The sequence below is a fragment of the Dermacentor albipictus genome, chromosome 1 (assembly GCF_038994185.2).
Source record: "Dermacentor albipictus isolate Rhodes 1998 colony chromosome 1, USDA_Dalb.pri_finalv2, whole genome shotgun sequence".
NCBI classification, from domain to species: domain Eukaryota; kingdom Metazoa; phylum Arthropoda; class Arachnida; order Ixodida; family Ixodidae; genus Dermacentor; species Dermacentor albipictus.
Window position 1 is genome coordinate 175,950,714 of NC_091821.1, and position 22,551 is coordinate 175,973,264.

The window sequence follows — 22,551 nt, forward strand, 5'->3', positions numbered from 1 at the left end:
GAGAGAAAAAGCAAACGATAACAAAAATAAAAAGCCCGACAACGCGTTCTGGTACCATCTTGTACAGACCAAACCTGAAATGTCAGCAAGTTGTACCTTTTTTCGTTTCTGGCACCGTGAGCGCTCGCGATCTTCCTCCTTTATCTCCTAACTTCTGTTGCAGGGCCGAAGAAAAGAAAAATTCGTGAATATAAATGCGTGCTGAGCCGTGCAATTTACAGTCGCTGCGGCTGACTGTTTCTTCAGCAGAAAAAGGGACGTCTGTATTTTCTGTGTAATATTTTCATTTGTCTTTGCTTTATCACTGGTGCGTTACGCTACGGCTTTTATAATTCGTTTTTTTTTTGCCATCCGCGATATTACCGCGGGCTCCAAACGTCGCCAATAGCTTTCGCTGCGTACATGCGGTCACATACTTGCGCTGCGCAAAATTGGAGGTACTTCGCCTGCTATTGCTGCTGTGGCAGAGGAGAACACCGTTGCTCACGTGGGGAGTTATGCTCGCATGCAGGGTCATGCCAGCAGTGGCTCGAGCGCCGCCTTTCGAAAGTGTCCGGTGGCAATCGTACGATTCCAGGTAAACTAGTTGTCCAGCGCGCTCGAGGACATCCAAGACACAGATTAGGACAAGAAGAAGAAGTATTTTAATGACTGGAAAATGTAGAGAGGTCGGCTGGATAATGGAGCATCTGGCCTGCTACTCTACGTAAGGAAAGGGGAAGAGGGGAAGAAAAAGGGTCACAACGGGGGATGATAATGGGAGGAACGAGGTGAAGGACACATTATACAACTGGTATCACAGGCGGAAGTCCAGGCCCGTGTCACCTAGGAAACGTGAAATTGCACGCATTGTCTCTGTCGTCTGCCAACTCTGTGGCCATGCGCCTAGCAAGAGGTCCTCCGACAGTGTTCCATTGTGTTGAGAGCAAGGGTTGTTGTTCAGATTAAGACAAGCTGCGCAAGTAGATAATACTTTTTCTTGTACAATGCTATGGACGATTTCTTACGGAAAGAGGCCGTTGGTATGCGAGGAACGAGGGTGCTAAGGTGAAAGACGGGTGGCGACGACACCTTAAAATCTCTATACCAGCTTCGCGTCACGTCATAAATTACGGTAACGCCCCGCCTAACCTAGTTAATCGTTGATTAACCGAGATGTAGCGCATCCCAATGTATCAGAAAACACAACCTTGTGGTATTTGTGGAATATTCTTGCGCATAAGATGCCCAAATACGCAAGTATTTCATCATGTGGGCTACATAAAACTTGGAAGAGAGAGAGAGAGAGAGAAAGGCAAAGGAAAGACAGGGAGGTTAACAAGAGATTATCTCCGGTTGGCTACCCTGTTCTGGGGGAAGGGAAAGGGGATGCAATAGGTGAGAAAGAAAGAAGGATAAAAAAAAGGAAAAAAAAAACCTAAGCACACACACGCACGTACACACGAACTATTTCTGTGGGCACTGTCACGCAACCCGCAAAGGCATTCCTAGTCTTACGCAGTGTCACCGTACAGTCCTGCGCCACACAGTGTACTGTCACAATTTGTCAGAAAGGCCCGTGTCTTTCAAGTATCGCAGCAGCGCCTTCATAGCGGATCGCGCTGATGTTCGCGTAGGCCAGGTTCCAAGGATCTTGTCTTCTGTCATTGGGCGCTTGTCCAGTTTGTCTAAGGTGGCTGAGAGGACAGTTCTTTGTAGGTTAAAACGAGAGCACTGACAAAGAAGATGCTCGATCGTTTCGTTGCACCCGCAGAAGTCACACAGTGGGCTGTTGGCCATTCCGATAAGGAAAGAGTAGGCATTTGAAAATGCTACTCCAAGCCATACACGGATAAGAAGGGTGCAGTCACGTCGTGGAAGCTCTGACGGAATATGGAGCCGTAAATTAGGGTCCAGAGTATGGAGGCGTGCACTTGTGAAATCGGATGAATTCCACTGGGCTATTGTCAGGTCACGCGCAAGTGTGGCAAGTTTTTTCGCTGCGTCGGCTCTCGAAAGAGGAATGGCAACGCAGTTGACGCCGTCATGGGCAGATCGGGCAGCTGCGTCTGCTCGATCATTGCCATGTATGCCACAGTGACTAGGCAACCACTGATATATTATATCGTGTCCTTCGTCAAGTAGTCGATGGTGGAATTCTCTGATCTCTGAGGCGAGCTGCTCATGTGATCCATGGCACAGTGCTGAGAGTACACTCTGTAGGGCTGCCTTGGAATCACAGAAGATTGACCGTGCCTGGGATGGTTCCTCCTTAATAAAATGAAGAGCCGCACGCAGGGCTACGAGTTCAGCAGCTGTCGTTGATGATACATGTGACGTCTTTAGCTGTATCTTGACGGATCTTCTTGGTATCAGCACAGCGGCAGCTGCGCTTGCAGATGTAACTGAACCGTCGATGTAAACGTGTACGCGGCCACTGTGCACCTCATGTAAATGTTCTAACGTGGCCTGCTTAAGGGCAAACGAGGACATGTTGGCTTTCTTCATGATTCCTGGGATGGTGAGGCGTATGTCAGGTCTGTGCAGGCACCATAAAGGTAAGGATGGTCTTGCTGCAGGCATGTAGTTCGATGGCAACGAGGGGCGATTGGCCTCAATTAAACGACTGAAAGTTGTGTGTGGCCTTTCTGTGGGTAGAGCGGCAAGATGGTGAGAAGGTAATCGGGCAACGTGCCGAATATGCGCCCTGAGAGCGTCGGTTGCCAAGTACGTTGATATTGGGTGATCTCGAGCTATGACGATCGTTGCCGCTGTAGACGCACACCTCGGAAGACCGAGACACGTCCTTAGGGCCTGAGCTTCTAGTCCCTGGAGTACACGCAGGCTTGTTTTGCAGGTGTTGCCAATCACAGGTAGGCTGTATCTTGCGAAGCCGAGGAACAAGGCGTTATACAGCTGCAGCATTGACCGCACCGAAGTGCCCCATGACTTTCCGCCGAGAAATTTGAGGAGATGTATTATTGTCAATAATCTCTTCTTCAGGTATGAAACATGCGGGCTCCATGATAGGTCTCGGTCAATAATTACCCCTAAAAAGCGGTGTTTTCGTGCATTTGCTACTGCTTGCCCATTGACCTTTACACTGTAACGCTTCATTTCCTTCCGAGTGAATGTAACAAGGCAGCATTTCTCTGAAGACAGCTCTAAGTTCTGTTTTCGCAAGTACAGAGATGTTATCGTAGCTGCCTTTTGCAGCCGTGCTCGTACCTGCAGCCGTGTTACGGCAGACGCCCAAATGCAGATATCGTCGGCATATATTGATACCTGAACTGTGTTGGGCAAGGATCGGACTAGGCCAACGAGCACTAGGTTGAAAAGCGTCGGGCTTAACACTCCGCCTTGTGGTACTCCACGGCACGTTTGGTGTTGAGTCGTGGCGCCATCCTCGGTCATCACGAAGAAATGCCTGTCGGTCAGATAACTGCACAGCCACTGAAAAGTGCGGCCACCGATTCCGGCTTCAGTAAGAGCATTTATAATGGCATAATGTGCTATATTATCATAGGCGCCTTTTATGTCTAGGAATAATGCAGCAGTGAGTCGTTTCCGGCGTTTTTGATGCTGAACGAATGTAACCAAATCGATGACATTATCTATGGATGAGCGCCCACGCCGGAAGCCAGCCATAGCATCTGGGTACACGTTGTAACTTTCCAGGTACCATTCCAGGCGAGTCAAAATCATTCGTTCCATTATTTTCCCTATGCAGCTGGCCAGAGCGATGGGGCGGTACGATGACAAGTTTAACGGTGATTTGCCAGGTTTGAGAAGTGGAACCAAGCGGCTGCATTTCCAGTCACGTGGAACCAAACCGTTGCGCCAAGACTCGTTGTAATGGTTTAGTAGCATGAGTCGTGCTGTCTGCCCAAGATTGGCGAGCGCCGCATAGGTAACCCCGTCCGGGCCAGGTGACGAAGAGCGCCTGCAAGTCGCCAGTGCCGCTTCAAGCTCCTCCAGCGAAAAAATTACATCCATGCGGGAATCCCGTGGCACAGGAGTAGCACATGGTGTAATTGCGCGTTGGAACTGCAAGCTGGAAAGTCTTGAGCAAAATTCTTCAGCAATGTCAATTTCGCTGCGACCTTGGTGCAAAGCGAGGGCTTTGAAAGGGACACGCTGTTGTGGTGATACGCGAAGCCCACGCACGGTTCTCCATACTTGAGATAATCGCTGACGTGAATCCAAGGACTCACAGAAACGTTTCCATCTTTGAGATTGTAGTGCATCGATGCGACGTTGAATCTTCTTTTGCATCCGCCTTGCCTCTCGGAGATCATGGATGGATTTAGTTCTCCTGTATCTTCGTTCAGCCCGCCGGCGAATTGCTCGTAGTCGCTGCAGTTCTGCTTCAAATTCTGCATATTTCGGGAAAGGCTGGAAACTACGCGTAGCCTCTTGCATGGCTTTTTGAATTTCGTGTTCCGGACTTGAAGGGTTCCCTTGCTGACATACTCCCTCCATGTGCGACCGAAACGCCGACCAGTCAATTCGCCGGAGCGTCATGGAGGAGTATTTCGATAGTCCCTTGATCTTCAGGTACGTCGGAATATGGTCGCTTCCATGTGTTTCAATGTCTGTAAACCATTGCACGTTTCTTTCAAGAAGCCGAGAAACCAGGGTCAAGTCTAGGCAGCTGCTGTAGGTAGGCCCGCGTAAATATGTCGGACTACCATCGTTGAGGCAGTAAAGGTCGTGCTGTGTGGCAAAGGATGCTATTCGCCTTCCCCTGGAGTCCATCTTCAGGCTCCCCCAAAGCGGATGGTGAGCATTAAAATCTCCTGTGAGAATCGTAGGGCCGGGTGTCGCTGATAACACGTCGTGTAGTTGTTTAGAGTCGAAGCCACTTGAAGGAGCAATGTACACAGCAACGAGTGTGAACGTAAGCTTATTCGATTTCACGATTAAACAAACGTACTGGTTGTCGTCGTGAGGCGGAACTGGGTGCAACACGTAAGTCAGATCACTTCTAATATATACAATTACCTTGCTTACATCACCACAGGTAGAGGACATGAATGCCTCATAGCCAGAAATACGTATAACATTCTGCACGTTCGGTTCGCAAATTACAAGGATGGGAAAACGGTTTTCGAAGACAAAATGTCTAAAATCTGAAATTCTTGATTTGAGACCACGGGCATTCCACTGCAGTAAAGATGCTTTCTTGACTTCCTTGTGGAAGGGCAGCGAGAGGCGGGCCATGGTGCTATGCGATGCTTTCAAGTACTGGAGTCAGCGCGTCCAATACTTGCAGTGCGCTACGAGCAGCTGGAGTGTCCATGTTCGTCAGTAGCAGACGCATGACATTCGTGAGGGATTTGAGCATGGCAATCACTTGTGAGTCCTTGTCTTGCATTTGGTCAACTGTAGTGACATTTGACTGTAAATGGCGAGTCAGCTGTGGCTCTGGCGCGTGGCATGTTCTCGGCAGTGCCGGCCACGCATCACTTGATGAAGCATGGCCACTTCTTTCGTTGACATTCGTGCTCTTACTCGAGACAGATGGAACAGCAGGTGGCGTTGCCGGACGAGACATTTCCCTTGAACCGGGAGAGGGTTTCATGGACTTTCGTTTCCGGGAGCGATGTCGCCTTATCGCTTCAGAAGCATCTCTGTGTGACGATCCGTCTCTGGCCATTTTTCTCAAGATTTTCTGCTCTTCCTTTAGGCGTGGACAGTCTTTTGAGGACGCAGCGTGCGATCCTTGACAATTTGGGCACTTGAGCTCTGTTGCACGGCAAGTGTCGGTGTCGTGATGTTCGGAACATCGTGGGCATATCGTTGTATTTCGGCAGACAGCACTCACATGTCCAATTCTTTGACACCTTCTTCACTGAAGTGGTTTTGGTACGAAAGGTCGTACCACATGACGAAAGTGGCCGACCTTTACATGTGATGGTAGGCAGTCACCTTTAAACACGAGCCTTACACAGGTCGACTTGCCAAGGCGCCGAGCTTGTAGTAAGGCAACACCATCTGTCGCAGGTTTGATTAAAATTGGCAGGTCGCTGTCGTTAATGGATGTGTCAATGTCATAAACAACACCGGCCGTTGTTTCGTTGTCTTGCGGAATGAGGTAGTGGACATTAATGTTGCCCAGGAGCTTGACTATCATCAAAGCATTGATTGCGCTTCGGTTGTGGACGTCAATAGCCAGGATGTTCTTTCGAGTATTAATTCTGATATCTTTGATTTCTCCTGGGACAAGAGCCTCCAGAGAAATGGAAATCGCTTGTCGATTAAGGCGGTTGAGGTTGTCGGCGGGTGCGTCCGGCACAAAAAGAATTGTGTGCGCCGATGGCCTGCGCTGTGGAATGACGGTAGACTTACTTGACGAAGACCGTCCGCTGATGTTTCTTCTCTTGGCCTTCCGGTGTACCACTCTTTCGAAGCCTTCGTCATCTGAGGCGTCATCGCTTGAGTAGGAGTACAGAGCAGTGTCCTCGCTGTCAGCTTGACTCGGTGGGCAATTTCTCTTCCTCGGGCCGGTACCTGACGAAGCAGTCACGTCGCGTCGGCATTCTGCTGACTCCACGTCCATTGCCGTGGCAATGAGAGCGGCGTCTCCCAGTAAAACACGGGAAAAAGCCGAAAATACTGCAGCGCGAAGGAATAGTGGTCTCTACGAGAATCACTTCGTCTTCCTCTCATAATAAAAACTTGAAACTCTCATAAAACTTTGAAGGTAACAACTGAGCTTAGGAGGAAGCTGAGAACCGCACAACGAGCGATAGGACGTAAGGTTATAAGCACAACACTCAGAGACAGGAAGGCGGCAGTGTGGATTAGAGAGCATAAATGGGTAGCTGACATGCAAGTTAGGATTATAAGAACTTGAAGTGGAGTTTATCAGGCCATGTCATGCGTAGAGTATAGATAAACGAATTGGTGCCAACGCAAGACAAACGCAGGGCAGAACGGCAGAGGAAATAGGTGGTGAGATGAGATTAGGAGATTTGCAGACATGTATAGGATGGAGTCTGCTGATGCAAGACAGGGGCGCTTGCAGATCGCTGGGAGAGACCGTTGTGCAGTAGACATGAGATAAGTGACTGATGACGATGATGACGAATTACCTAGCGCTATGAATATTAGCCAGCACCACTCGCAACCACATTACACCGCACGCTTCTCGCATAGTACACGATCTTAGAAGCGGGAAACTGGCCGCAGAGCTCTCGTATACTATAGCTCAAAGCATTACCTGAACCAAGGGGGTCGATTTTTAGTAAAAGACGCGGAGGCCAGGGGATAATGACGCAAAGAAACGTATTTGCGAACTTAAGCACTTTTTTTTAATTGAACTTCAGAACTAATAGTGGATTAGTGTTGAATTTGCGATAACCTACCTACTATCTCTCTCTGATGTGGCTACAGACGTGGGCGGCGATTCGCAAGTGGCTCTCAATCGGCCTGATGCCGGATTTCTGTTCTTCGGCGTGATTGATTCGGGCCCCGAAATTGGGGTCGTTAAAACAACGCGCACAGCCGCGCGTGTCGAGTGCACGAAGCCGCCGTCGTCAGCTTCCGAGGCGTTCTCCCGCAGATGGACGCTCAACTCACGTCGTTACGGCGTCCTTTTCCTCCAGCACAACTCCACTCTCCTCCCCCAAAACCACCAACCCTCCGCCTCCGATGCCCTGTGTGGCCGCACGGCGACTCGTTGCTCAAAGCTTAAACTGGCCGCTTTGTTCTCTCGAGGAGACTGGTTTCGGGCTCTGCAACAACAACGCCGGTATAAAATAGAGACATCGCCGGCCAGAGAAGCGTCGGTCCAAGTTGAACGGGTGCGCCTTAGAGAGCTAGGGAATGTAAACGAAAAAAAAAAATAAGAAGAGTGGCGGGGTAAGAAAATGAGGCGGCTCAAAACTGCAGCGCTCAGCAGTGGAAGAAAGAAGTGAGACAGACTGGAGGAGAGAGAGAGAGAGAGAGAGACGAAAACGCGAAAGCTGGGCAAAAACCGATACTCGACTCCTCCTTAGCCGTGTTGTCCTGCAGCATTGTGGCGGCCGCTACAACATTTGTTGCCTCTCTGTCTTTTCTTTTTACCGCAGGTTTGTTGCCGTGGAAACATATATGTTGTAAGTCTGATTCTTTTCCGAGTCGCAATTTCGCTTCGGCGAGGAGGAGGAAAGAAGCACGCCGGCATGAATAATGCAACAGGTATACCGCGTTGTCGCATTTCAAGATAGAAGAAGCACCCGAGCAGGAGGAGCGCCGCAAACGAAAAACGGACACGTTGCACGACGTGGTACACCGCGCGCAAGGCGTAACATCTTTTAGGCCCATCTGTGTTTCCTTGCTTTGCTCTGCGCCTCTTGTTGGCTTAAATTTGTACGTTGTGCGAGTGCACTACAGCCCGTCGCTGTTATAAATGAATGTCTGGCACAGGCATAATCATGACAGCTCCATATACATGTCGGCAAGAAAAACAACACCCGCCGTGGTTGCTCAGTGGCTATGGTGTTGGGCTGCTGAGCACGAGGTCGCGGGATCGAATCCCGGCCACGGCGGCCGCATTTCGATGGGGGCGAAATGCGAAAACACCCGTGTACTTAGATTTAGGTGCACGTTAAAGAACCCCAGGTGGTCAAAATTTCCGGAGTCCTCCACTACGGCGTGCCTCATAATCAGAAAGTGGTTTTGGCACGTAAAACCCCAAATATTATTATTATTATTAAGAAAAACAACGCAAAAGGCGGCCGCGGTATTGATGTAAAGTCCTGGTACATCAGATGTGTGCGACCAAGCAATTCGGTTGACGGAAGCACTATCAGTAATCCTTAAAGGTTTTCTCTTACTCTAAGGAACTTCAAGAGCACCGCTGCACTGATGCCATCGAAATCCAACCACAAGCAAACGATTTTAACCAAAGACGGCTCGGAATGACCAGCTCTTGAATAACGAACATTTCTAGGTCACCATATTGATTTAAGGCAATCTGGTTACACGAAAACACTCAAGAGCGTGCTAGGACAATGAATCTAATGAAAATTTGTAAACAATTTTAGTTTACGAGCGGGATTCACAGTCTTAATCTTCCTGCATTCGCTAATCGTAGTAAGGAGTTTATGAGCACAGGCAAACAGCAGGAATACTTTTTGGTTCGTTCTGAACATTAGGACTTCTGCGAACGCGGCCCGAAGCAAATGGTTTTGGGCTTGTCCGATGAATTGTCATCGTAGCTATGAGATGAAGGGTATAGGCTCGGGCTGGTTGGTAATATATAGTTACACTGGAAGCATAGCGCGGGAAAGACGATCGACATAGACTAGACAGGGCAAGCGCTAACTTTCAACACAGCGTTCATTGCGAAAGAGATGCATATATACGCAACTGATTACGCTAAGGGAAAGAAGGACATAAAAGCTTAACAAAACCACCACATCCCATCATGCCATGAATTCAAGCTCTGTAGCTGATAATGCCACAGACGCATAATCCCACAGGCCTGCTGACGCATAGATCACCTGTCCGTGCAATCTCAGATGCTTCCTTGATGTACAAAAGCAGGTAGAGCGTTTGGAGGCGGCGGGTTATCCCAAACATATCATTGTTTCCGTCGTTGAAGGTTTGCATCGCAGACAGAAAGTTACATCACGCATGAACGACCAGCAGAGAGCGGAAGAGAAAAAGAAAATGGAAAAAAAAGGACGAAAGAAAAAGTAGCCGTGATACCTTACCTGCATAAGGTGTCTAACAATCTAAGGAAGGTAGGGCAACGTTCTAGTGTAAAAGTGGTTTTCACGGCGCCAAAAAAGGCTGCCCTACTCGAACGCGGAAGTCTGATTGCACAAAAAAACACAGAGATGCCTACGTGCCTTGCAGGAAGCGGGTTGTGTAGAAAATTCCATTCTCGTGTGGAAGGTACTAAATTGGCCAAACGGGCCGATGTTTGAATGTGCGTCTCCAAGAGCACAGTAATAAACTGGGCAATATTTCCACAGACGGTCATCCGGCGGCCCATTGTAAAAAGTGTTTCGCACAACCACTTTGCTTGCACCTTGTTTCTGAGCAGTATTCTATTTTGCTCGAGAAAACGGTCACTTTGTACCGGCACCGCAAAGACCTGACAAGAAAAATCAAGGAAGCATCTGAGATTGTACGGGCAGGTGATCTATGCGTCAGCAGGCCATCTGTGGCATTATCAACTACAGAGCTTGAATTCATGGAATGACGGCATGTGGCGGTTTAACGCGACAGCACTAAGGAGCTCGTGTCGCAGAAAATCCGATGTTGGCGGCGTTGGCCGTGAGCGAAAAATCCCGGAAGGCAATTCATAAACACAACAACTTGCAAGATGGGCTGGGTGGGAATCGAACCAGGGTCTCCGGAGTGCGAGACGGAGACGCTACCACTCAGCCATGAGTTCGATGGTTCAATCGGGAAAGAAGCGCCTCTAGTGGATGCGGTGTTGCCTTAGAAACGTGCCGTAGAAAGTTATACTGCCTGTGTATATCGGTAATTATGAGAATGTAAATTACAGAAGTTTCAGTTAAACGAGTAGAGAAGTACGTTTCCGCTACATTTCTTCTGCGCTTGGCGCACATGCAGAGCCATCTTGCGACAAACACAGAAGACCCCCTCCTCGCAATGTACGGCGCTGCCCCAACAGCTGGCGCGCCACTCGCCCGCATCTCCCCTTCATCTCGTTTGAGCGCATTGGGGCCGTGCGGGGACCGGTGCGAGAATGAACCAGTATTGTGCTGTGGACTTAGAAGTGTTGTATATGAAAACTATGTCTTCGTGTGGCTCAAGAGCATGCCGAGCGAATGAGTGGGCGGTGCGAATGGGGTGCGATAACGCTATCGCGTTCCACTCTTGAAGGCGAAGCTTAAGCATCCTCCAATTTTTGTTAAGCTTTTTGTCCTTCTTTCCCTTAGCATAATCAGTTGCGTATAACAGCTTCTCTTTAGCAATAAACGCTGTCTTGAAAGTTAACGCTTGTCCTGGCTAGTCTTTGTCGATCGTTCTTCACGCGCTATGTTTCCAGTGTAACTATGAGATGAAATCATACGCTAATAAGCCCTGATTTACTGGATCGGACTTCAACTTGTACCCTCACCTGGAGCGACGGGTGAGAGCGCCCCGTCCTTTATTTTATCTTCTCACGATCAGTACATTACACCACTAGTTGAAGGAGGCACTGATTTTTGCCCTCCCTTCCACTTTTATGTTTCATTTCCCTTCCAATAATTGCCTTAAAAACCGCGCCGCAGGTACGTCGTTCAGAAAGCTTCGCCTTATTTCTCACCTGTGAACTCCGCGTGCTTTTCTGCTGAAGCTCTCCCGAGAAGCTCTGCGGAGGATTTCTCCGGTTTCGCGCATCGATTCAGCCGCCTTTCTGTTTTTAAAACTGCGGCCGTGCTCATTTCTGCCCAGGCAACCTAGTGAGGTATGTGGGGTAGGAGGGGGGGGGGGGGGGGGCGGGGGCACACATACGGCGGCAGCGCCGCTACAGCGCTCTACTTCTTTCTTTGGCCATCGCGCTTTTCGCCAGAGTCCCCTTCTCTTACTTTTCATCTCGTCTAGCTTCTATATTTCGGTGTCCTCTCCTGGCTCTTTTCTACATGTGTGTCTGCGCGTGTGTGATCTCTGGTTTTGTATGGGGCTAGCGATGGAGACGGAATTTCAGCTTAAATTTAGACCCGCCGCACGTCCCCCCACTCACCGCTGTTCTCGGCCGCCACGTTGCAAGCACGCGCGCTCTCTAAACAGGACGAGAGTCTCCGCTTCGCCGCGCAGGAACGTGCGAGAGCGCCTGCGTTTGATTGCTTCCGGTTCCATTTTCTGTGCTCACGCTACGGGACAGTTGAACGCATAAACGGTAAAGAAAAACAGAGTCCCCGAGAAAAAAAAAATTACAAGAAAAGGTAGTCGAATGTTGGCAGTACTTACGCATACAGCGGCCGCAGTGAGGCAGTGTACCTGAGTTATACATTTAATTAGGTTTTGCTGTAGCCAGACAAGAGGTACGGCATCTCGCACAACTAGGTCGTGGTTCATTCTTTTTAAAGCAAAGCTTTAAGAAGCTTTCGACTTCTCCGCTGCCGGTGCTGCTGCTGTCTGCACGCCACGTAGGGGGTGGTTTAGAGCGTGTATATGCATGGAAGGAGCGTGGAAGAGAGCCAAGTCGACGCGAGGAACTCGTCTGGATCTTTCCATCGCGTCTGATGTCCACAGTGCCCTCTGGAGCTCCCTGGGGGTCACCACATTATCCTCTTGACAGCTGTAGTTATCCGTGATCCCCGTCAAAAGCATTGCAGAAACTGCGGCGCTTACTTTTCTTCTAACACGCAAGTCCAGAGGGCAGGTACATAGAATGGTATATAGAGGAGGATGGAGAGGAGGCAGAGCGTGGACAGAACCGACGCAGTCGCAAAACGAGTAACAGCCTCGCCACGCCTCGCTAACAGTTCCCACGTGAGAAGGCAAGGAAAGAGCGCTTGTGGGCAAACTAAATGCACGCCACGGTACGCTTCACTTCCTTCCGAAAAATAAACACCATGCAAATTTGTCAAGCGGACAACTGACGCAGAGCGTGCAGACGCAAAGCCCCATTAAAACACCGTATACGCGCGCCGTGGTGGCTTCGCCGCTTTGGAGCTGCGCTGCTAAATACGAGGTCGCGGGATCGAATCTCGGTCGCGGCGGCCACATTTCAATGGGGACGAAATGCAAAAACGCCCGTGCCCCGTGAATTCGGGGCACGTTAACGATCTCCAGGCTGTCAAAATTAATACGGAGTGCCCTGCTACGGCGTGCCTCATAATAAAATCGTGGTTTTGGAACGTAAAACCCCAGAATTCATTCAAAACACCATAGGGTTTAGGCGACACTACGGAAGCGGTAGCAAGTCTAGTCAACACTTCTGCGATCTACGCGGTAGTTTGACTGCTATAGCATTACTCGAGGTCGCAGGCTCGATTCTGACCATGGCAACCGTATTTCGACGGAAGCGAAATGCAGAAACGCTAGTGCACTTAGATTTAGGTGCACGTTAAAGAACACCAAGGTGTCAAAATTATACCAGAGTCCGCCACTATGGCGTGCAGCATAATCCGATCGTGGTTTTAGCACGTACAGCCCCGTAATTGAATTAAAGTTTAACACTTCCGCCACAATGCGATGTGCCATGTGATGGAATGATAATGTTCAATCCTCTCAGATATGAACAATGGCACATAAGCACGCCTCAAGAAAACACGTTTTCCGGCGTGTTCTCTGAACTACGCAACCGAAAAGCAGTGGTGCACGCAACGTAACGTTTAACATCTCACCGCTCTCCTGTCGGACTAAAGGCTGAGGAAATTACACATTCGCTGTCAACATCACCGACAATTAACGTCAATTAAAGCAAACAGCATAGAAAGCTTCGCTTACATTGATTCCTACAATGCGTGTGATCCGCATATTTTTTTCTGCTGTTTCTCTTCTAATGTCTGTTTACTTGTGCAGGGTGCTGGAGTGGTGTTATTACGAGCTATGGATGCAGCCAGCACCTGGAAGCATACTGTCGGCGATATTGAAGGCATAACTGAAGTTCGCATTACACGAGGGGTTCTGGCTCTTGCTGTCGTAGGTTATATCGGTTATTCGATAATATTAATTAGGTGATTAGTGGGATAATTAGGAAACGCTGCAGCCCTGCAGTGAAATCAATGAGCCCGAACATGGCTATTGTGATAGTAAGTTATTAATGCCCAACTTGAATGAATCAGTAGTATAACTAAAACTAAAAGCAACGCTTATTACTTGCTCTATGAATTATCAGTCGTTATTTATGAGCAAGTACAGAGTCTTCGCGCCGCAGTGCACTGAACACATTACATGCTTCAATGCATATTTTCCTCTATTTCTAATATAAATTGCGTCTAAAGCGCAAGAATGTGAAACTATATCAGTGTGACCATTAATGAAGAGGGAGCACTGAATGAAGCACGCGTAAGAATATACAACTATGTGTACACTAAAAAACAAAGAACAGAGCGAGAGAGAGGGAGAGACAAGCCCTCGTTCACCTGATCAAAGTATTTCGTGCATAATTCCATCATCGTATGCAGCGGATATCGAAATGGACTCGCACATGTCATGAATGAGGTGCACTCACAAGCAGAGAAACGTCTGATTGGGTCGTTTTGGTGGCAAATCTTTAAAAATGAAACTTCGTTTGCTAGGAAACTGGTCAGACATGTATAATGATCAGTATGGCTGGGATGGAGAGGCGAAGGCTTTCTGGCCGAATGTGTAGGCTAGACGTAAAATGCGGCCGTTTAGTTTGGAAACAAAGTGTATAAAACCAAGAAAAATGGGCGCCCACATTGAGCAGACTTCTTTTACCTAAGTGGGCGCCGCTATTGGCTATCACCGCAAGTACTGTGTTGTTACCACGTCGATTACTCAAATGAGTGGAGGGCACCTTGACGCCGGGCGCGTATTCAACAATAGCAAAGTATTTCTAGTAAAAGTTACTTCAAACAGAAAACTATTTGTTCTGTTTGATGTTGATCAACATTCGGAAGCAAGGTGCCAGGTATTATTGCATAGCATAATGGCTGAACACTCGCGTTCCCTCACCTAGAACCCTTGAGCTGTCGTTGAAATCAGTCAGCTTAATTATTAAAATGACCATCGCGAACAAGAGGGTACAACATTGTGCAAAAATGTTCTGCACCCTTCTCGCTGTGGGAATCGAGCCACAAGCAAAGTTAAGGCAGCCGTAATTGCTTTCTTCTTTGTTTGCATACCGATATTATACATTAGTAAAGTAATTATGTGTCTTTTTTTTCTTTCCTTCAGTATGAGTTGAAACTTCGCGCTGAAATTTAAATTCCGGCTTTCTATTTTGCTTTCGAGACAAGTTGCGGCAGTAATCATTACACTATAAAAGCTAGAGAAGTGAACTGGTGCCCCCCGCTTATATCTAGTAGAAGGGTCTATGAATACAGAGATAATGGGGCCATAAGGACAAAAGCGACGCTATTTGGACATTACAAAACATTAAACTTGAAAAGCGTTTCACAAAAATGAGTCGAAAACTTCGGCTTACGCGTTTCTAACCTGCCAGGAGGAATTTTCAACACATGCTATGAAAAGTACGAGCAAATTATTGGCTCAGAATAAAACACCAAGTAAAAAAAAATGTAATAGCCATGCGTGAAATCACGGCGGGAAAAAAAAAAAGAACGGGTGAGCGAAATCCTGGAACAGCAAGCGTGCGCGTTGGAAATATCGTGCCCCCAGCTTTCCCGAAAGAGCGCGACTTGTCTATGGAGGCATAAAACCTATCTTCGTGCACGCTGGTTGCGCCGTTCTGGCTGGCGCCGCTTTCATGAGGCTGAAGGCGGAGGAAAGCCATGTTCTCAAACTTGAACCGCTCCTTTCCTAACCGCCTCCTCAAGCTCGCGCCGCGCCGTCTCAGGTCCTTTCCTCACTGTTATTTTTCTTTTTTTTTCTACGCACTCCCTTATTTCTTCCGGTCTAGGTGGCAGTCCTGTGCTTTGGCACCGCCTGCACTTCTTCTCTCTCTTTAATTTTTTTTCTCCCTGTTTTTTGTTGTTGTTGTCGTCTCCTTCCTTGTCCTGTTAGGAAAGGATTCCTCTTTCCGTGGCGCTGCTTTCCGTTGGCAGCTCGTTTTCGGGGTCTCCCGCGCACACCGTCGTTTACAAAAAGTCCCCTCGCTTCGCTGATGGGGATTTGCGCGTGTGCTGAACCCGCTTTAAATATTTATAGGGATACGCCTATTCTGTCCTCTTTACCACCGGCAGAAGGAATGAAAATATGGCGCTATTTTGCCCGCGAGAAGGCGGCAGGTATCTGCTTTTCCCTCTCCTCGAATCTGCCAACTTTCCTGTCATCCCGTTCTTATTCGCTCCCATAGAGCGGAGATCTCTTCATTTCGCTTTGTTTTGCTCCTCGATCCTCCGTAGCCGTAAATGGCTTGGCCACGCTTTTATGCTCCACTTAATCTTATCCGCACGAAGAAAGAGAAATCGACGTGAAATCAAGTCTGACAAGCTGATAAATGCCCGGAAAACGATCGGGCCCGAAATTCGGCGCGAAATAAAGCGTCAACTCCGCTGACTGAGCATGCTGTCTGTCGCGGGACTTCTTACGTTCAAGTTCACCTTGTCAAAGACTTGATTAGATAATAAAGGCGTGCGAGGACTGCGCACGCTGTTGCCTTTTTAACTTCCTGTCTCTATTCCTATCATTTGCTCCTGTCCGCCCCCTGCAGGTATGCCGTTCAGGTGTGTTCGTCGACGGAGAAAGGAAAGCAGGAATTTTCCACCTCCTCTACAAATAGAACCGAATGTGAGCAACACTGCTTCGTTCATCCATAAGCAAACACCGACACGCTCAATACATGCAATGGGGTGTTTTTGTTCTTTCTCACTATTTGAAATGATTCCCCGCCAAGGTGTAGTTCACTCCGGCCGATCGGTATTGCGTGGGCTGCAGCTCAGAGGGATGCACCGACTTTCGCTGCTCACGTCAACCGGCCAAGCTGGATTTGCTGTAACAGGGCTTGACGTCACTTGCGAGATAAGAGGCTGCCCATACTTTCTTGGCTTGAGCACGACTATAGTCAGGGACACTGAGGGTAGATACGGACGTTATGCTTATTCCATCTTAATGTTGACGTAAGTATATAGGAGTATATCTGCATGCTCGTGACGCCTTCTCGATGTCGTCCGCGACATTACATACATTAAGCGATGTGCGAAGAACTGCGCATCGAGGCACCCTACGATGCGCATCGAGGCACCCTACTGGAGTCTGGGGCGCACATCGCCCGTGGACAGAGGCGAAAACAAGAGGAGAAAACAAAAAGAGACAGTGATGCTTCACTTCGTGAACGCGGGTGACGGGCAAGCGTACGGGTGCTATAGCGCATACCAAGCTATTGGCCCTCGGTGCGCCTAGACTGTGCGCATCAAAGATCGCGTTCAAGACAAGGCTCGCGCAGCCGCGCCATACGGAGCCGCCGCCCGAGTAGAACGCCCCCTTGTAAACACACTCGCTAACTAAATTAACAAGCATGGTTTGAGTGCGCGCTAGCAAACCTGAACACATCAGAATCCATGACCGCGGACGCTCGTGGTCAGAACGCTGGCGTGAGGAATCCGGCAGCAGCAGCGAGTGAAGTGACCTTGGCGCTGTCTATCGCTTCAACGCAAACTGAGCGGCGAGAACACAACGCACGCAAACCTACGAGCCATCGGTCCGCCTAGACTGTGCCCCGAAAGCAGATCGCTTTCAAGATAAAGTCCGTGCGACCGCGAGCGTGGCCGAATTATGCACAATATTCGTTCCTCCTTTGCGGACGCGAGATCAAACCGCCATTGTCAGCTCACCGTCGCATGCTTTCACTCGCACACACAGCGTACGGCACGCGAGAACGATCTTATCACGGGACGAACCCGACACGTCCGCATCGCAAACGAAACCTGTAGCAACTGCCAGAAGCGGTCAACCGAGTGCGCCTCCCTCCTACCTTCCTCCTGCGCGACGCTTCGCCTCGTTTCTCCTTCCCCACTTGGCTCAACATCACCTAGACTTTCCTCTAGCTTGCGTTGCTTTGCCGCGCGCTCGGCGCTCTCCTACGTGCTTTCGTTAGCTCGGGGCTTGCACAGGTGACCTGTGAGGCGGCAGATGCCTGCTTTAACTCCCTAGTGAACTTTTTACAGCAGCACGAAGGAGCAGAAGGATTTTTTAAGGTCATTAGGTGAGATGACAACGTTCAAGGCTGCTCGCCGATTTGCGAATAAGTGGCAAACAACCATCACGGCCAGGATTAAACCAAGCAAGAGTATCACTTGAGAACAGTTTTCTATTAAGTTAAGCTAAATAAATGCTTTTATGTCATTTTCCCCCGTTTTAAGTCTACTTCGTTTACCGTTTTGAAGTAAGATATTTGGATGTACCTGGTCATGTTACCAGTTATTCTTCTGATAAGACGTTCATCTGATAAGATGAACGAATTTTCACGGTCTCTTTGAGTTTGTCTTAAAGAGAGTCTACTGTATTATTTGTTCATGGGGATGTTCATCAATTTACGTGCGCATGAATATGCCATTTCGCTGCAACGATCTGTTCATGAAAAGAAAAAAGAGTGTTTGAATGGTGAAATTAGAAACAAAACAAGAAATAGCAACTGTTTTTTAATATCCTAATGAACCCTCAATATATTAGGCGCGCAGTAAAACTGGCATTGGAGATTGCTCTGTATACCGTCAAATGAGTTCCCTACCATCGTTAAGACTTATGAGGCTGTAGCTACATACATACATACATACTTTTGTGGCTACAAAAGGCCACAAAAGCGCTGCTGCGATATTTGAAAGATACAGGATTGAGTCAGCGTCTGTAATCCGGACTGAGTGACTGAACGATATCCCCGGTGGACTTTCTCTTCTTTCTATAATCTTTCCGTCCCCGTTTCCCTTTCCCCAGTGTAGGGTAGCCAACCGGGCTCAGTCTTGGTTAACCTCCCTACCTTTCATTTATCATTTGCTCTCTCTCTATGAGGCTGTAAATGCACTGCACTAGGCGGTCTGGCTGCAGCGTCCACATAGCAAATGGCTTGTAATTTTGTCCTTTATTCTGAAAGTTCACTGGTACCCGCAATTACTGTATGACTGTGTCACTACTGGGCTAAAATTGTAATATTGCAAACTGTGATTCGCCAAAAGTTATAGTTAAGATGTGTCCCTTTGCGTCGGTTCGTGGAAAGTTAAAGTTCATATGTCTTCTCCTATTTAGTAAAGATAAGTCTCGTTCATTGCCATAAATTTTGGAGTCCAATGGAGACATCAGCACTAATATATCGTTTTATTTCCTGACATCCTATTTGTTAATTAAAAGTAATTGTCTGACTTTTAAATTGTTGTTTTAATGGTCAAGATGGCACTCGGTGAGCTCTGGATGATTGTACGAGACGTGAAAGCAGCATGTTTCCAATGAGGTACACATTGCGCGTTTATTTTACCCGATGGAGAGAGAATGCTCGCGAAATACGAAAAAGTATCGCGTGAATACGAGTCCGCGCGCACGGGATAGCAGCGCCATCAAAGAGTTTCTGTGGGAGAACAAGCCGTTTAGTTTCAATAGCAATGAACGATTCGTTAATAGTTATAAGGTCGATAAACTTGTCTCTGATTCTGAAATGTTTGCTCACTTACATTGGCGCACCTCATGTACCAACCCGTTCCGGGTGTATTGATGCGAAACGTTTCGAGATCGACCAGCGAGCTGGCTTCACCTCGTTACCAGTGCTTCGTCGAGCTCCGAGCGGCACGCTGCAGATATTTCAGCCGCATTGAAGCGAAAGTTCGCGTTGGTCTCTGGAAAAACAAGCGGCGCAAAGAAACGAGCGACGTGGAGAGGCGACGGTGGCGCGAGTGTCTCGCGCGGTGCGGCCGGCGACAATTCATTGGTTTAGTGCGCGCGGTGTTTCACTTGGTGTCCCCGCGGCGGCAAATTGAAGCCGTCGAGCAGTCGTGATTAATTCCGAGGCGTTACGCGCAACTCTTTTGGTCTTGCTTTCGTTGGCCGCCTTTGAGAGTAATGGTTCTTTAAATTAGAGCCGCGTTCAATGATTTGTTTCGCGCCGGCTGATCGCAAACGCCCGTACGCTTCGGGAATTGATTAGGAAGAGCGCAGTTATGTATGCGTTCCACCTCCGTGCCGTCGCTCGCCCGCTTGGCGCTGTTGCTTCCCTCGTTTCCTTCTCGTTTCTTTTTTCCTTCACATTTTCTTTTTTTGCGTTGCGCTCCGATGCGCCTACACGATCAGCTTTCGGCAATGTTCTCGATCCGTCTTCGTTGGCGGCGCACATCTATTGCATGCGCCTCCATGATGGCGACGATGAAGTGCACGCTGCGCAAGGTGTCGCCCGGTCGTCCATGCATCAAACGCGGCGTGCTCGCTTGTCATACAGACCGTGGGGGCGAGCAGCATCGGACTCATTCTCATGCCCGTCCGTTACTTCTTTCTTTCTCCGCGTAAACTGTTCAGCTGAAGAGAAATACCAAAACAAAATGCAAAGCGTTGTTATTTGCCGTTATTTCTCAGTTGATAGAAAAAGAAACATACAAACGTATAGTTGACATATCCCGCAGCTTTCCTTCACAAAGGAGCGTCTCTTGAACACGATAGCCAGGTCGGCTTATTATAAGAGGATTTGCGCTTGTCGTCCGAGTGTTATGTCGGGATTATTTTGTTGGTCTTGTCACTTTCTTTCTTTTTTTTTTTTTTCAAGTATGGCAAAAGAGGGGCCATGTTCGGCCTCATCCGTTTAAAAAGTATGGTAAACCGACGTAGTACTCAAATGACATTTCAATCGCTTTGTCTTCCGTTGTCGGCGTTATGTGCGTTATTTCAACGTTTCTGTGCAATGTATACCAACTATTGCCCCGCATAAGTACATTCCTGTTTGAATGAAATGAAAGCCAGCACTGAAGCCCATGAAAACTTATCTTCTAGTCACAATCGTCATTCCTGTGCATCTATAACCTACACGCCTACATCTAAACGAGAGGAAAGGGGGTTAACAGAGGGGCCTTATTTTTATTAGTCATTTCATAAGAAGCCAACAAACACTGACACCAAGGACAACATAGGAGAAATTACTTGTGCTCAATGAATGAAATAATGAAACCATAAATTAATGGAAATTACAGTGGATGAAAAAAACAACAACTTGGCGCAAGTGGGAACCGAACCCACAACTTTTGCAATTCGTTTGCGATGCTCTACCAATTGAGCTACCGCGGCGCCGTTTGCCCACCCACTTTCTTGGGTATTTATGCGTCCTAGTAGAACCCTGGGAGTGTTAGCCAGCGCCACCACCTTGGTGTCAGTGTTTGTTAGCTTCTTATAATATGACTAATAAAAATCGGGCCCCTGGGTTAACCCCCTTTCCTCTCGTTTATTACATAACGAGGGTCTCGAATCTGGCTACATTGATGCCTTCAGGTAGCATATGTGGGTTTATTGACCAGTTGCCTTCACCCAAAAAGATCACGTTCTCGTGACACCTGCGTCAAAAAGGACGTTCAGCACAATGCGTTGGCGGGCTAGTTGGTGCGAATCCATGAATACATTGTTTAGCTTAATTGAGAGTAGCGCCTTGTCCTGGGGGTCGTCTTTCTTGTGTCTGTCGTTTTGCACTTAACAATGTATTCAAAACTGACATTCCACGTCCGCCGCCAAGGTCTGTCAGTGGTGGTGCTGGCTAATCCTCCCAGGGTTCTACTAGGACGCATAAATACCCAAGAAAGTGGATGGGGAAACAGCGCCGCGGTAGCTCAATTGGTAGAGCATCGCACGCGAAATGCGAAGGTTGTGGGTTCGGTTCCCACCTGCGGCAAGTTGTTTTTTCATCCACTTTGATTTCCATTAATTTATGGTTTCATTATTTCATTTATCAAGCACAAGTAATTTCCCCTATGTTGTCCTTGGTGTCAGAGTTTGTTGGCTTCTTATAATATGACGCCTAAATTTAGTTATTTATTGATCATTAACTAGCACTTAGTTATGCGTACTACCACGTACCTAAAGCGGTACGTGGTAGCTTATTCATGTGCATGTTCAGCTTATTGAGCGTGTGGTTTATTCTGTAGAACGCCGGTTTTATCACAGATTTTGATAATTGGAAGAACAGTGTAACGCAGTGCTTCTATTTTGTTCGTTCTTTTTTCTTTGTTTCTTGTTTTTTAATTGCATAATAAATAGTGAGTCATGTTTAGCGGTTTTTTAGAAGGTTTCTTAGAAACTCATTCATAGACCACTATCACTTGGTGTATTCGACAGGAAAATGTACGTGAAAACAAAGCGGTGTTCCATTTTATTTCTTAGTATCCTCATTTCCTCTTACTTTTAAAAAAGAAACTGAGATCGACGCAAAGGTTCCGTAATACCATGCGCGAAGGTCTATCACTGGCACGAATAAACCTGAATTTTGCTTTAATTGAAGCAGACCGTTATTTGCCTGAAAAAGAACACATTGAAACAGTAGTTGTCATGGTTGCTGTCTCTGTCCTATAGTCACGAATCCAGCGCGAGCATTAGGCGATGTAGTGTTTAATTTGCAATTCAGGCACTAGCAGGCGCCCTCGGCTACGATAGAAAGCGAATCGCGCTCTAAGAAGCTACCAGTGATTGTCGGTCCCGTTTGCCGCATTCGGTTTACAAGGCTCCAGGACTCTTCTTGTAAAAACGAGCGGCAGCTAAGTACCTTATGCTAGCGATAAATCGTAGTACTTCTGAGGCGTTTATGCCAGGGTGGCTCTACGCGTTAGCTTCAAGCCGCTGGCAGCTGATTCAGGATGACAGCCCGCGTGGCAACGTTTGCGAACTGCAGAAGAAGGCCAGGGTCAGCGGTTGCCTGGCACACACTTTGGCCTCACTTGAATACACGGCGTTTCACAATCACTCAGCCTAACAGTGGGCGAGGGATGGTCAAATATTTAGGGCGCCATACCGTTGCTACAGCTGGTCACAAGCCAGCGGCATCGCAGGAAGAGCAGTTCGGGGCCCGCTAGCTTT

General features: G+C 48.1%; 1 protein-coding gene and 1 long non-coding RNA gene across 6 annotated transcripts in view; one reads left to right on the plus strand and one right to left on the minus strand.

Annotated features, from left to right (window-relative positions):
* The window catches only part of LOC139052603 (uncharacterized), a 110,372-nt gene extending 99,061 nt beyond the window's left edge, over window positions 1-11,311 (minus strand). The window contains exon 1 of the long non-coding RNA XR_011509981.1: window positions 11,255-11,311. This is a non-coding gene — a long non-coding RNA (uncharacterized lncRNA). The remainder of the gene's footprint in view (window positions 1-11,254) is intronic.
* LOC139052546 (cell adhesion molecule Dscam1-like) overlaps window positions 1-22,551 on the plus strand; it is a 1,125,159-nt gene that overhangs the window by 494,686 nt on the left and 607,922 nt on the right. The gene's annotated exons all lie outside the window — the stretch shown is intronic.